Genomic DNA, 16,346 nt, shown 5'->3' on the forward strand with positions numbered 1-16,346 from the left:
ATTGAATCAGGAGCCTCATATAATGCTCCATAGAGTTCATGATGGGCCCCATAAGATGCTCCATATTAAAATATGCCCCATATAATGCTCCATACAGTTCATTATGGCCCCATAAGATGCTCCATATAACAATATGCCACATATAATGCTCCATGCAGTTCTCTATGGCCCCATAAGATGCTCCATATAACAATGTGCCCCATATAATGCTCCATGCAGTTCTTTATGGCCCCATAAGATGCTCCATATAACAATGTGCAACATGTAATGCTCCATGCAGTTCTTTATGGCCCTATAAGATGCTCCATATAACAATGTGCCACATGTAATGCTCCATGCAGTTCATTATGGCCCCATAAGATGCTCCATATAACAATGTGCCCCATATAATGCTCCATGCAGTTCATTATGGCCCCATAAGATGCTCCATATAACAATGTGCCCCATATAATGCTCCATACAGTTCTTTATGGCCCCATAAGATGCTCCATATAACAATGTGCCACATTTAATGCTCCATGCAGTTCATTATGGCCCCATAAGATGCTCCATATAACAATGTGCTCCATTTAATGTTCCATGCAGTTCATTATAGCCCCATAACAATGTGCCACATATAATGCTGCTGCTGCTACAATAAAAAAAATGACACACTCACGTCTCTTCGCTGCCCGCTGCTCCTCAGCGTCCCATCTCTCCGCAGTAACTGTTCAGGCAGAGGGCAGCGTGCACACTAATACGTCATCGCGCCCTCTGACCTGAGCAGTCACTGCAGAGGACGCGGAAGACGGGGCGGCGGTGGAACGAGAGAAGGTGAGTATGAAATACTCACCTACTCCCGGCGCGGTCCCTGGCAGCTTCTCCCGGACAGATGGTCTCCGGCGCCCGCAGCTTCTTCCTGTTTAGCGGTCACGTGGTACCGCTCATTACAGGAAAAGAATATGCGACTCCCTATGGGAGTGGAGTCCATATTCATTACTTTAATGAGAGGTACCACGTGACCGCTGAACAGGGGAAGAAGCTGTCGGCGCCGGAGACCATGGGACACGCAGGGACCGCGCCAGGAGCAGGTGAGTATGTGACCGTCCTCGCTCCCCCTCGTCCGCCGCCCCCCCCGCCCACCATGACTCGAGTACAAGCCGAGAGGGGCACTTTCAGCCCATTTTTTTGGGCTGAAAATCTCGGCTTATACTCGAGTATATACGATAGTTGTAGATCAATAATAAAAATAATCTTCTAAAATACAACTTGCCTAATAATTCTGCACACAGTGTATTACCTGATTAATGTTGACCAAACTGAGGGCAACATAAATCAGAACCTGGATGATCTACTGCAACCTGGAATGTTTCTTTATGAAATGTTCCAGCATTTCAGAGAAATTGTTCATCAAGGACTATCCAGCAGGGTTCCATAGCCAGAGACTAGACTAGTTTGGCACCAACCCTGATCGGCTTCTCCCAGCACTGTTAGGTGGTAAACAGGTTTCTTGCTAAGGGAGAGGCCTGTCAATCACTTGCATTGGCACTGGAAGAAGCTGGCCATCTCTGACTATGATCCCAGGATGGAGCTTTAAAGTATAATTTCTCTGAAATGCTGGGGAGTTTGCGAGAATCATATATATGGCTGCAATCGTACAGCCAGGCTCTGATTCCTGCTGAGCACTTTTAGGTCAGAATGAATCTGATGATAGAGATCCAGATTCCAGCGCTGAAAACTGTGACTACTGCTCTATCGGAGAACCACATAAATCCGGAGTCAGATTCATTTGAAAGAGGACCTGTACCTTGCTCAAAAATAAATATTGTTAAATTATTTAAATAGAGTTATTAAATAACTTAATGTTAAATAGAACTCTACATATTCTGTTGTTTTGATCCATTTTACTTTGCATCACTGCATTGAAGAGAGATTTACATTTATTGATTTAGGAGCAAAATATTTGTGAAATTTTTGCTTGTATTGCAACTGGGAGTTCCTTAAGTTTTCTTTGGCGGTGTGCGTTTTCACACCTTCCTTACAAACTCCGACAATCACAGCTGATCTATCAGACTCAGACACTGACAAACTTTGATTGAAAGCCTCTGGGAGGGAGTTGTGAAGGTTCAAGAAGACTCAATTTCACTTAAGGCAGAAATTTCACATATTGCGCTCCAAATGCAATAAATATGAATATCTCAGCAATGGAGTGATGCAGCGCAAAATGGAAAGAAACAGCAGATCAGGGAAGCTCAATTACAGTAGGTATTTCACTTTTTTTGAGCAAGTGACAGCACCTCTTTAAAAGGAATCTGTCACCAGGTTTATGTGGTCCTAAGATAGGGCAGTATTATTATTATTATTATTATTATTATTTATTTATAAAGCACCATTGATTCCATGGTGCTGTACATGAGAAGGGGTTACATACAAGTTACAGATATCACTTACAGAAAACAAACTTACAATGACAGACTGATACAGAGGGGCGAGGACTGTGCCCTTGCGGGCTTACATTCTGCAGGATTAAGGGGAAGGAGACAGTAGGTTGGGGGTTTCAGGAGCTCCGGTGTTGGTGAGGTGGTAGCTTCGGTGGTGATGAGGAGGCAGCGGGGTCAGTGCAGGCTGTAGGCGTTCCTGAAGAGATGAGTTTTCAGGTTCCGCCAGAGATTCTGATTAGAGTGCTGTGTACATTTCCAAATCAAGTGGATTTCACATAGCCGTTTACTTATTGCACCTACAGTTGAGAGATATGAGACTTATATTTACCAACCAACCACTTTTCACCCTTCCTCTGCTGACAACCTTTACCCTATCCTGTGCTCAGAGAGGAAGCTTCTGGACATTGCGAACTCCACAGTGGACACCCAAAAATTTACACTACTGTGCTTAACATCAAGGATTGGTTGGAGTGGTGGATCATCTCTGACACAATGTATCACACTTCACTATCTGTTGATAGCTGTCAATGATTCTCACAATTCAGAGTTGGGTAGATATTTGAAGAACTTTTTTTTCCCTTGTATATAGTACCTACCAAAAACTCATGGCACATGACACTTAAGGGGTCTATGATGGGAGTGGACAGCACAATAATCAGCTTCCCCTGCTTAATGCTACACTGACTACTTGCAGACATCGCTATTAGGAATTAACTTAATATAGAGATGACTATAGCTCCAATTTTGTGTAAAACTAGTCATATACATTAAAATGCATTTAGCTTCCTTCAGTGGTGTCCGCATGCAACCACAATTATTTAAATTTATTAATCCAAAAAAATAAGAAGAAAAAGAGTCTATGACGATTCCAAGTGTTTAATTTTCATTTAGTAGCTGTCAATATTAGGTCTCAAAAACATGTGACTGTAAGTGAAGGAGTCCATGAATAAGCTGGGAAAAGAATAAATCAGAGAGATAAGAGAAAACTTTAAGTGACCAAACCAACAACTTAGAACTATCTTAAAAAAAGAAGAAGAAGGAATGCATAAGTGAGTTCACAATCACCAAAAGGCCAAGATCCAAAGGGTAACGTTTCTTGAGGAGAGTGCCATGCCAAGCTGGACATGTCGCGGTGAGGAGACTTTTATGCTCCTCTGGGAAATATGATAATTATATCTTCAGAGAGGAAGAGAAAATTACAATTTGCAAAAGGCCAGGAAGAACGATACAAGAGGCAGGGCTATCAACAGTAGTCAAAGTCTAAGAAGAGATTTTTAAACTAACAGTTCATGAAAAAAACAACAACGTAGTTTGTTAAAAAGAGGCTTTAAACGCCATGAGCTTTTTTTTGCAAATGGCTGACAATTTCATGAATAATAACTACTTAACCTCCCGCCCACTCAACGAAGGTGAGTCATCCGCACAACCTGCTTGAAAACACACTAATAATCAGGTTCTAAAACCGAAATTAAAAATAAACGTAATATGACACTCTTATGCATCCTCTAACATACCTAATATGTAACATAATTAAGGTTTTGATTGCAGAAATAACCCACTGCAGGTTTATGCTACAATAATACACGGAGCTGTGTGGCCAGATCACATCTATAAGAGTGTATGATATCACCAAACTGTGAATACAGATCCAAGGCAAATGAAAATCTGCTGTGTTCTATTTAACCGCATGCATGACACAAGTAGAGTGCACATTTCAGCTAAAAATAAAAGATCAGAAATTAGTGGCTGGTAAAGTCATGCTTTGCACTGAAATAGGGCAACACCCCGAAACACGTGTCTGAAAATTGAAATTCTGGTTTGGCTTTTATCCCAAGTCATGTTGCAAGACTGGATATTGACGTTTAGGACTGATACTTCCAATAGGGGGCACTAGAGTTCAAGTCCTCTTCTTCTGTGAAGTGGTAATCGGAATGTTTAATTTCCCAGAGGAGCATTGCATTACATGAGTTTATATGAGTGAGCGAGACATTAGTCAAAGCTTATTAGATAGACAGGTTATGGGAAAAAGTGTAATCTATGGTACAATTAAAATACAGAAAGAATTAAATAAAAAGAAAAAAGGAAGGAAACGGAAAAAGAAGAGAAAAGTTGGAGATTTGTAGGGGGAAAAGATAGAGAGAAAAAAAAGAGGGAAAAAGAATGAAGAAGGTGAACAAAGAAAGAAAAAACGAATAATAAAAGTGGGGGGGGGGGCATGGGGAGGAGAAAAAAAAGAAAGAAAAGGAGAGTACTGGGTAAAGAGTTACCACGTCCTGATGGATAATGACTGAGTTAGCAGGTTATGAGCCGCTAGTTGAATATAGATGTGTAACATTTACCCAGAGTTAACTGGTGTTTAAATAAAAATGTAACTATATAAATATAAAGAATATACCTAATACATACATCGTTATGGGTTTAATGAGGTCTAAATATTATTATTATTAAAATGTAACATAATGTAAATAACATTCTAATCACTTTTGGTATATTATAACCAGGGCCGGACTGGGACTAAAATTCAGCTCTGGCATTTGAAGTTACACAGGACACTTGTCACATGGTGACTGTATAATATCTTTGTACACTTGTAGGTTACAAGAAGTGAGGGGAGTGTAACACGACTATATGGCCGGGGACACACTTAACGTATAAAAAAACAGTCCGTTTTTCACGGCCGAGAATCGCACAAATGTTTCAAAAACAGTGATCCGTGTGCAGTGCGAGGATGCGATTTCCTCGCATCAAATGATCCGTGTGACATCCGTGTGACATCCGTATGGCATCCGTATGCCGAGATTTTCTCGCAAGCTTGCAAAACCGACATCTAATGGATTTATGTGCTCAAATGTTCGGGAAAACATATATACAGTATATATATATATATATATATATATATATATATATATATATATATATATATATATATATATATATATATATATATATATATATATATATGTATATATATATATATATGTCATTGAGACACATATATATATATATATATATATATTCTGTATTTAGATTTCATTCAGCGCGATATCTGTGAACAGCCGGTAATTCAATTGCCGGCTTTTCATTTCTCCTGCACAAACCCGACAGGAAATGAGACATGGTTTTCATACAGTAAACCATCTCATATCCCCTTTTTTTTTGCATATTCCACACTACTGTTAGTAGTGTGTATGTGCAAAATTTCGGCGCTGTAGCTGCTAAAATAAAGGGTTAAATGGCGGAAAAAATTGGCGTGGGCTCCCGCGCAATTTTCTCCGCCAGAGTGGTAAAGCCAGTGACTGAGGGCAGATATTAATAACCAGGAGAGGGTCCATGGTTATTGGCCCCCCCGTGGCTACAAACATCTGCCCCCAGCCACCCCAGAAAAGGCACATCTGGAAGATAAGCCTATTCTGGCACTTGGCCACTCTCTTCCCACTCCCTGTAGCGGTGGGATATGGGGTAATGAAGGGTTAATGCCACCTTGCTATTGTAAGGTGACATTAAGCCAGGTTAATAATGGAGAGGTGTCAATTATGACACCTATCCATTATTAATCCAATTGTCTGAAAGGGTTAAAACACACACACACACACACATGATTTAAAAGTATTTTAATGAAATAAACACAGCGGTTGTTTCAGTATTTTATTCCTCTCTCAATCCATCAGCAAATAACCCTCGCTTGGAAAAATAATAAACGCACAAGATACATACCCTCAGCTGAACCGTCACGTCCCACGAGGTAATCCATGATCTGAAGGGGTTAAAATATTTTACAAGCAGGAGCCCTGCAAATGCAGCTGTGCTCCGTGCCTGTAATCCCCGGCGAATGAATGAAATGTAGGTCATTGACCTACATTTCCTTCAGTCGCGGTGATGCGCCCCCTGGTGGATGTCCTCATATGACCTGGAGCGTGGGAAAAAGTTCCCAGGCTGCAGTTCATGAGAACATCCAGCAGGGGCGTATCACCGCGACTCAATGTAAGTATAGATCACTCTGCTTTCCTTTCAGCACCCGGGGATTACAGGCACGAGCGAGTGGTTTATCGCAGCTGGTGCCTGTAATATTAGTTAACCCCTTCAGATGGATTACCTCGTTGGACGTGATAGGACATCAGAAGGTATGTATCTTGTGCGTTTATTATTTTGCCAAGCGAGGGTGTCCCGGATGGATTGAGAGAGCAATAAATTATTAAAACAACCGCTGTGTTTATTTCATTAAAATACTTTTTATTCATGTGTGTGTGTTTTTTTAACCCTTTCATACAATTGGATTAATAATGGATAGGTGTCATAATTGACGCCTCTCCATTATTAATCTGGCTTAATGTCACCTTCCAATAGCAAGGTGGCATTAACCCTTCATTACCCCATATCCCACCGCTACAGGGAGTGGGAAGAGAGTGGCCAAGTGCCAGAATAGACGCATCTTCCAGATGTGCCTTTTCTGGGGTGGCTGGGGGCAGATGTTTTTAGCCACGGGGGGGCCAATAACCATGGACCCTCTCCTGGCTATTAATATCTGCCCTCAGTCACTGGCTTTACCATTCTGGCGGAGAAAATTGCACGGGAGCCCACGCCAATTTTTTCCGCCATTTAACCCTTTATTTTAGCAGCTACAGCGCTGAAATTTTGCACATACACACTACTAACATTAGTAGTGTGGAATATGCAAAAAAAAAAAGGGGATATGAGATGGTTCACTGTATGTAATCATGTCTCATATCCTGTCGGGTTTGTGAAGGAGAAATGCAAAGCCGGCAATTTAATTACCGGCTTTTCTATAGAACACCGGTGCGTATTTCTCGCAATGCACACGCATGGTCCGTGTGTAATCCGATTTTTTCTCGCACCCATAGACTTGCATTGGCGAGTCTCGGCCGAGATACGCTGACAATCGCAGCCTGCTGCGAGTTCCCTCGGATCCGAAATACGGTGGAGAAAATATCGGATGATGGGAGCTGGACCATAGATTAACATTGGGCCGAGTGCTATGCGATTTTTTATCGCATAGCACTCGTCCGTATTACGGTCTAGTGTGACCCCGGCCTATAACATATAATCACAGCTGCATCCAGCATTACAGCTCAGTCCTATTTATTGCTTTTAGTTGCAGTACCAAGAAAAGCCGCTACTTTACCTACAGAACTGGATCTCGTAGATAATGAAGGGATTGAGACGACCAAAGCTATGGAACCTCATTCTGATGCTCCATAAACTTTGCCTACAGGCACTTTTGGTTCTGCTGCGCAGCCCAAGACCCGGTGACTCTGAAGAGCGGTGACATCAGTAACGTCACCGCTCTTCAGATATTCCGGGTCTTGCGCTGAGCTCAGCGACTGAAGAGCAGTACTGTTACTACCGTCACCGGTCTTCAGAGTCGCTGGGTCTCGCCAGGTCTGGGCTAGTAGTGGGGGTGTCTGATAGACACCTCTCCATTACTTACATAAGGGATTGATAGCAGCTGACATTACGCAGCTGACATCAACCCTAAAAATTATTACACATACCAGAATTAAAAGCTCTGACGGCTGGGAAAAGCAGTAGTGTTAGCGCTATTTCCAGGCGCCGGGTGCTAACTACAACTGTCATCATCCTTGCCTGGTCTCTCTGTGAAGCGTTTCTGCTGTATTTACATGTGTTGATCTCAGATCGTTAAACGAGTGTGATCGACAATACTAAGTTGTTCGCTTGTTTTTCCAGCCCCTTTACACCAACTGAGAAAGAATGAAGGGAACAGAACAATCACAATTAGATTAATCTGTCCCCACACAGGATTATGTTATCAGCAGCACATCTACAGTTTACATCGGCAATGTGCTGCTGAGAACAAGGATTTCTGTTCCCACATAAACAATCCAATCACTTGATGAATAGGCAGCATTTTGTTTGTTTAGTATAATACACCCCATAGTCCTCCATATATTATAATGTTCACCACAGTCCTCCATATAGTATAATACACTCCTCAGTTCTCCATATAGTATAACACACTCCTCAGTCCTCCATATAGTATAATACACTCCTCAGTCCTCCATATAGTATAATGCACCGCCATAGTCATCCATGTAGTACAATTCACTTCCCATAGTATAATGCATCCTATAGTTCTTCATATAGTATAATGTATTCCCCATAGTCCTTGATACAGTATAATGCCGCCCACGTACACTCCCTGACAGAAGTTATGTCGCTTATCCATGTTATGTAAATAAAAGCTTATAACCTGACATTAAATTCATCCATTGGTTGTATAAATTATTCTTTTGAAAGCTGAAACCCTCTGAAATGTGGTTTAGGCTAAGAAAATAAATTGGCATCAATGCAGAAGTATTGATCAGTTAATGGACACAGAATGGTCAGATTTTGGCAAGTCAAAAGTTTTGTCGCCCACAGAAAGTAATGTGATATTTAAACAAATAATTAACTTAAAAAAAAATATATGTTGCATAACATTGGTAAATGAAGTTGTGGTGCCATTAGAGTCATATTTAATATTTTGTGTGATTTCCATGAGCTTGAAGGACTGCATCCATTTGGTTCAACAATGATTCATACAATTTATTAATGAAGTCATCAGGAATAGCAAAGAATGCAGTCTTCCATGCCTCACAGAGTTCATCTAGATTCTTTGGTTTTGTCTTCCAAGCTTCCTCTTTCATCCTACCCCAAACATGCTCAATGATGTTCATGTCTGGTGACTGGGCTGGCCAGTCCTTGAGCACCTTGACCTTTTTTGCCTGGAGGAACTTTGTTGTAGAGACGGATGCATCCTGCTGCAGAATTTGACCCCTTTTATGATTTGGAATATAAGAGGTAGCTAATACTTTTTGATATTTTAGGTTATTGATATTGCCTTCCACCATGCAAATGTTTCACACACTCCCATACTGAATGTAACCCCAGACCATGATCTTTCCACCTCCAAATTTAACTGTTTTCTGGGTGTATTTTGGATCCATACAGGCTCCAGTAGGTCTCCTGCAGTATTTGTGGAAATCCACTTTCTGACACTATTTCCAGAGTCCATCTGTTTAGCAGGCTGTGGGACTTTGCAAATGCCACACGGTTTTTTATTTGCCTTTTGTTTAGTGCTGGCTTCTGGGCACTGATTCGACCATGGAGGCCATTTCGAGACAGAATCCTACAAACTGTTCTAGTTGACACAGAGACATGAGGTGACCAGGCCTGTTGGAGCTCTGCTGCAGTGGAAGAGGGGCTTGCTTTGGATTTTCTAACCAACAAACGTTCCTCCTGAGCAGTTGTCTTGCGGGGTCTGCCGGACCTGGGCTTGTCAAACACATCTCCAGTCTCTTCAAATCTTTTTTTAATTCTTTGTTCTTGATGCTGAGACACATTAAAGGTGCCAGCCACCTCTGCAGTGGATCTGGTCTTCAGCCTCTTGATAATCCAGGCTTTGGTAGCAGGGTGGATATTTGGCATGTTGTCAGAGCTCAAGTTGCAGTTCAAGTGAAGGTCTGGGGTGCTGGGCTTCTTTTTATACACACAAATTAACCAACCATTTACTGAGCACAGGTGAGGATGTAAACTAGGATTGGGTGCATTATATGACCAGGCGACAAAACTTTTGTCTTGCCAAAATCTGACCATTCTGTGTCCATTAACTGATCAATATTTATGCATTGATGCCAATTTATTTTCTTAACCTAAACCACATTTCGGAGGGTTTCAGCTTTCAAAAGAATAATTTAACATCAGGTTATAGGCTTTTATTTACATAACATGGATAAGCGACATAACTTCTGTCAGGGAGTGTATAGTATAATGCAGCCACCTCACAGAATACATTGTAGCCCCGAGTATAATGTAACCCCCCAGAGAATATAATGCAGCCCCCTCATATAGTATAATGCAGCCCCTGCATATATAATATATGGTAGCCCCCTCATAGAGTATAATGGAGCCCCCCATAGAATATAATGCAGCCCCTCCATATAGTATAATATCACCCCTCAGAGTATAATAAATTTAATACATAGAATACATTTAATACATAGAATATAATACAGTCTACCTCCCCATAGAATATAATGTAGCCCCATAAGACTATGATGCAAGTCTCCCTCATAGAATATAATACATCCCACATAGAATATAATGTAGCCCCCAGAGAATATAATACAGCCACCCATAGAATACAGCCCCCCATAAAATGTAATACAGCCCCCCATAGAATGTAATATAGCCCCCATAGAATATAATACAGCACCCCATAGAATGTAATACAGCCCTCCCATAGATTGTAATACAGCCCCCCATAGAATGTAATACAGCCCCCCATAGAATATAATACAGCCCCCTATAGAATATAATACAGCCCCCATAGAATGTAATACAGCCCCCCATAGAATATAATACAGCCCCTTATAGAATGTAATATAGCCCCCATAGAATATAATACATCACCCCATAGAATGTAATACAGCCCTCCCATAGATTGTAATACAGCCCCCATAGAATGTAATACAGCCCCCCATAGAATATAATACAGCAACCCATAGAATATAATACAGCACTCCGTAGAATATAATACAGCCCCTACAGAATATAATATAGCCCCCATAGATAATACAGCCACCCACAGAATGTAATACAGTCCCCCACAGAATATAATACAGCCCCCTATAGAATATAATACAGCCCCCCATAGAATATAATACAACCCCCCATAGAATATAATTTAGCCCCCCACCTGAGAATGGCCCCACAATCCAGTTGTCACTCATTGATTTACAAAAAAACCCCACAATCCTCACCTCTCCTCGTGCCCCACGCAGCTCCAGGCTCGGGTCTCAGCGGCTGCAGTCTGCCCGGCACACAGCAGGTACGCGATGATATGACGCCATCATGCACTCGCAGTGTCAGAGGCAGAGGGGAATGATGGGAGAGGGAACGTCATCTGACGCTCTCTCCTCCATCATTGCATTGAACTGTACTGGCGGTAGCTGGTGGGGGGGGGGTGAGTCGGCGCTGGCGGGGGTGGGGGGGAGTCGGCCCTGGCATCGCTGACAGTGGCAGAGCGTGCAGGAACGGGATCAAGTGGCCCACTACAGGCACCGGCCCTTCTGGCATTTGCCAGAAGTGCCCGATGCTCAGTCCGGCCCTGATTATAACCCTTAAAAGCCCAGTATATTGGGTGTCCCAGGACCTGGACTCACACCAAACACAGAACAGAAGCACTCAACTTATGCGTGAATGCATGCACAATAGTGTATGAGCTGAATAGAAAATTCATGGCATTCTGGTTTGACAGATTGGTTTCATTACTTGCCCCCCTGATCTACAGGGCTTTAAAGGGGCTACAAAATATTAAAGATTATGAAATATTTACTTACACTTTAAAAAGTTCCAATACATTCTAAAAGATTCTGATCACTTGATAATATTTCACCAAAAAGACTGTAGACTATTGATAAAGGACAGATACCATGAGGATTCTGAAACTGACTTTTGAAAGCTCTTTATTTTTCAATCGAAATGTGAAAAGCCATTTTAAATAACTTACTTTAAGGGCTTGCTCACACTGGTGAGTAGCATACGATGATTGTCTAATGCGAGAGTCAGATGCAATATGCAAATCACCCTCAACTTGAACTCTGCTTTGAGTGTGAGCCGAATGTCATTCTACTGTGATCTGATTCATTTGCATGCGAGAATCGGATCAGAAGTGTGGAGAAAATAAAGAACTAAATTTCTCTAACTTCTCCGTTCTGTGAGTTGGCGTATATCAGACCATGGTTGGATAACATCCGAGTGCAGTCTGATGTTTTGCATACACCCATAGACTTGTATGAGTGCGTGCGATCCCGATTCTCGGATGCACTAGCAGCAAGCTGCAATTGTTTTCTAATGCCGATTCGACATGAGAAAATAATATTCTGCACTGCTCCATAGTATACCATTGGGCCGAGTGCTATCTGATAAAACATTGGCTAGCACTCGGTCGTGTTATACGCTTGTGTGAACGAGCTCTTATACTGAGGTGATAAGATTATGGGTACAAGGTCACACTCCTTGTGTGAGGTCTGTACTTACTCTAATACAGTGCTTTCAATACTGTATATACTGTTGCATATATCTGCCATCTCTGACCATGTAGTTAAAGTACTTTATTCACTTCTATTACACTATTTTCAAATTTTGCCATTTAATCATATACTCACTATGACAGAGGGGAACCTGGAATATATTACTATTTATTTATACACTCCCTGCTGACTCTTATGATTGTACCTATCCTCTTTACCTGCTATATGCACCTTATGTGTACTTCATAACGTGCATATGCATATGTTGATTACTTATTGTCAAAACATACAGTATGTACCTCTCACCATTCATGTATTTACTGATTTTAATTCATTTGTGGATAATTTTCCCTTTCCCCATCATGTTTTTATTTTTTAATATTTGGATAGTTGTTTCGGTTTAGGACTAGGAGAACAAAAGAAGGTGAACCCACTGGACCGTAACAGCGAACCTCTCCAGGACGAGTGGACCAGGTAGACCACCCCCTATACAGGGAGCGTTAGGAGCAGGCCCAGGGGAGACTACTGCACGGCAGCTGGTACCAAAAGAAGGAGGGAAGGTAAAAGGGCTAGGCAGGGACGACGGGAAAAAACATGAAAGACGACGAGACGCGGGAACGGGAGACTAACAAAAGACAGACGGGCGATGAGAGACAAACCAGTAGACAAGATGAGGACACAGGGCTACGGATGAGCAGAGGACGACGGCAGGAGGACTAAGCAGAGGAGCAGGAGCACCGAGGAAACGGAGACACAGGAGGACTGGAGCTGAAAGGAAACAAGGAAACAAACAATGGTTAGGTACAAGAAACGAAAGCGAGAAATGGAAGACAAGCCACAGAGAGAATGCAGAGCACGCTGAGAAGCGTGGGAGCCAGAGACACTTGCTAGGAAACAAATGACAATCAGGCACAGCCGAAAGGAAGAGGCGGCCTGATATGCAGAGCGGCAGCATACTTTCCGGGTCAAGGTCCTCCAGGGGCATAGAGAACAGCGGAAGGAGCGGCTGATCATGGAAAACAGTGTGCGCGTGCGAAGGAAACCTAATGCGCGCGCGCCCGGCAGGAAGCAGAAGCCGGGAGTGTGAGCAGAGGAGCCGGCGCTGGAGGGAGAACAGGAGCGCGCCGGCACGCCGTGGAATGGTAAGTATGAGCGGGCAGCAGGGGTGGCGGCGGTGATGGCTTGACCGACGGCGACATGACAGTACCCCCCCCTTACATCCCCCCTTCCTAAGACCAGAAAGAAATCTAGCCAAAACTCAGGGAGCCTGGATGTTCTCCCGAGGCTCCCAAGATCTTTCCTCTGGACCAAAACCCTTCCAATCCACCAGAAAAAAGGTCCTCCCTCTCATTCTCTTCATGGCCAGGATGTCCTTGACCTCAAAAACATCATTAGCGGAGGCAGGCCGAGGAGAATGAGTAGTAGAGGCATGGAACTGGTTGAGAACAAGTGGCTTCAGGAGGGAAACGTGGAAAGAATTAGGAATACGGAGTGAGGGAGGTAGCTTTAGCTTGTAAGAGACATCATTAATACGGGTCAAGAGCTCAAAGGGTCCAATATAACGGGGACCCAATTTACGTAAAGGAATCTTTAAGCGAACAAATTTAGAGGATAACCATACCCTATCACCAGGATGATATAACGGAGGGTCTAAGCGCCTCTTGTCAGCATGCCTTTTCATTCTGTCACGCGCAAATTCAAGAGCGGTCTTGGTCTCCTGCCAGATCCTGGAGAACTCCCCGGACAGAAGATCAGCCACCGGCACCACCGAGACAGGAGGAACCGGTAGAGGTACACCAGGATGTTGCCCGAAGACGATAAAGAAAGGCGACTTGGAAGAAGATTCACTGGGATGGTTGTTGTATGCGAATTCGACCCACGAGAGTAAATCGGACCAGTCACTGTGATGGGAATTAGAAAAATGATGGAGATAAGTCACCAGAGTCTGATTAGTGCGTTCCACTTGACCGTTGGACTGTGGGTGGTAGGCAGAAGTCAAGCGAGATGCTAATAAATTTACAGAGAGCTCTCCAGAACCGAGAGGTGAACTGAACTCCTCTACCCGAAACGATATGTTGAGGGAAGCCATGAATACAAAAAATATGGTGAATAAAAACTTTTGCCAATTCAGGTGCAGAGGGTAAACCAGGAAGGGATATGAAATGCGCCATTTTGGAGAACCTATCCACAACCACAAGGATGACGGTGCAACCGGAAGAGCGAGGCAAATCGGTGATAAAATCCATTGCAATGTGTTGCCACGGAGCCGAAGGAACTGGAAGCGGATGAAGAAGTCCACAGGGCCGTTGCCTAGGTATCTTGTTCTTGGCACAAGACGGACAGGAGGCAATAAAACTTTGGACATCTTGGGAAAGAGTTGGCCACCAGTAGTAGCGAGACACAAGCATGAGAGTCTTCTTAAAACCAACATGACCAGCAATTTTGGAGGCATGTCCCCAACGTAAGACCCGCCTCCTGTTGCGCTCAGAGACGAAGGTTTTGCCCAGAGGCAAAGAAGACAGATTGACGGGAGCTACTACGATGACTTTGGAGGGATCCAAGATGTGCGTGGGTTCCTCCTCCGAATCGATAGACAAAAAGGACCTGGAGAGAGCATCGGCCTTAAGATTTTTATTGCCAGGACGAAAATGTAACTCAATATTAAAATGAGCAAAGAAGAGGGACCATCTAGCTTGCCAGGGATTAAGTCTTTGTGCCGAACAAATATAAGCTAGGTTCTTGTGGTCCGTATAGATCTTGAACGGGTGAACAGCTCCTTCCAATAGGTACCTCCACTCTTGCAAGGCCAACTTGATGGCCAATAACTCTCTGTCACCAATAGAATAGTTTCGTTCAGAAGAGGAGAAAGTCTTGGAGAAGAAACCGCAGGTGACGAATCGCCCAGACGAAGTCTTTTGAGAAAGTACTGCTCCGGCTCCTACAGCAGAAGCGTCTACCTCAAGAATAAAAGGTTTATTAGCCTCAGGGCGATGAAGCACGGGAGCTGAGGAGAAGGCTTGTTTCAGAGACAGGAAGGCATCTTCAGCTTCAGAGGGCCAGATGTGAGGATTGGATCCCTTGTGAATCAAAGAGATGATGGGTCTGGTCAGAGAAGAAAAGTGAGGGATGAACTGTCGATAATAATTTGTGAAACCAATGAATCGCTGGATAGCTTTGACACCAAGAGGACGAGGCCAGTTGAGCACGGCGGACACCTTTTCCGGGTCCATACACAAACCAGAGTCGGAGATGATGTAACCCAGGAATGGAAGAGACGACAGTTCAAAGGCGCACTTTTCGATTTTGGCGAAAAGGCGATTCTCCCTCAGACGCAGAAGCACAAGACGAACGTCTCTTCTGTGAGTAGACAGATCAGGAGAGTAAACGAGAATATCGTCCAAATATACCACCACACAAGAATACAAAAGGTCTAGGAAAATGTCATTCACAAATTCCTGAAATACTGCGGGGGCATTGCATAAGCCGAAGGGCATGACCAGATACTCATAATGGCCATCTCTGGTGTTGAAAGCGGTCTTCCACTCATCTCCGGAACGAATTCGGATTAGATTGTAGGCCCCACGAAGATCCAGCTTAGTAAAGATTCGTGCTCCCCGTAGCTGATCAAAGAGTTCAGGAATGAGAGTAAGTGGATACTTGTTCTTAATAGTTATACAGTTGAAACCTCGGTAGTCGATGCAGGGACGGAGGGTTCCATCCTTCTTCTTAACAAAAAAGAAGCCCGTGCCCGCGGGTGAGGACTTTCGGATGAAACCCCTGGCCAAATTCTCCTGTACATACTTGGTCATGGCTTGAGACGCAAGAGGATTCAGCGGATAAATTCATCCCCTGGGTGGAGTTGAACCAGGAACGAGGT

At 43.3% G+C, this 16,346-nt stretch overlaps 1 long non-coding RNA gene across 1 annotated transcript in view; it reads right to left on the reverse strand.

Moving 5' to 3' along the window:
- Window positions 1–1,197: 1,197 nt before the first annotated feature.
- Window positions 1,198–16,346, reverse strand: part of LOC143804350 (uncharacterized) — a 57,731-nt gene continuing 42,582 nt past the window's right edge. The window contains exon 4 of the long non-coding RNA XR_013221013.1: window positions 1,198–2,716. This is a non-coding gene — a long non-coding RNA (uncharacterized LOC143804350). The remainder of the gene's footprint in view (window positions 2,717–16,346) is intronic.

Source organism: Ranitomeya variabilis, chromosome 2 (assembly GCF_051348905.1).
Source record: "Ranitomeya variabilis isolate aRanVar5 chromosome 2, aRanVar5.hap1, whole genome shotgun sequence".
Classification (NCBI taxonomy): domain Eukaryota; kingdom Metazoa; phylum Chordata; class Amphibia; order Anura; family Dendrobatidae; genus Ranitomeya; species Ranitomeya variabilis.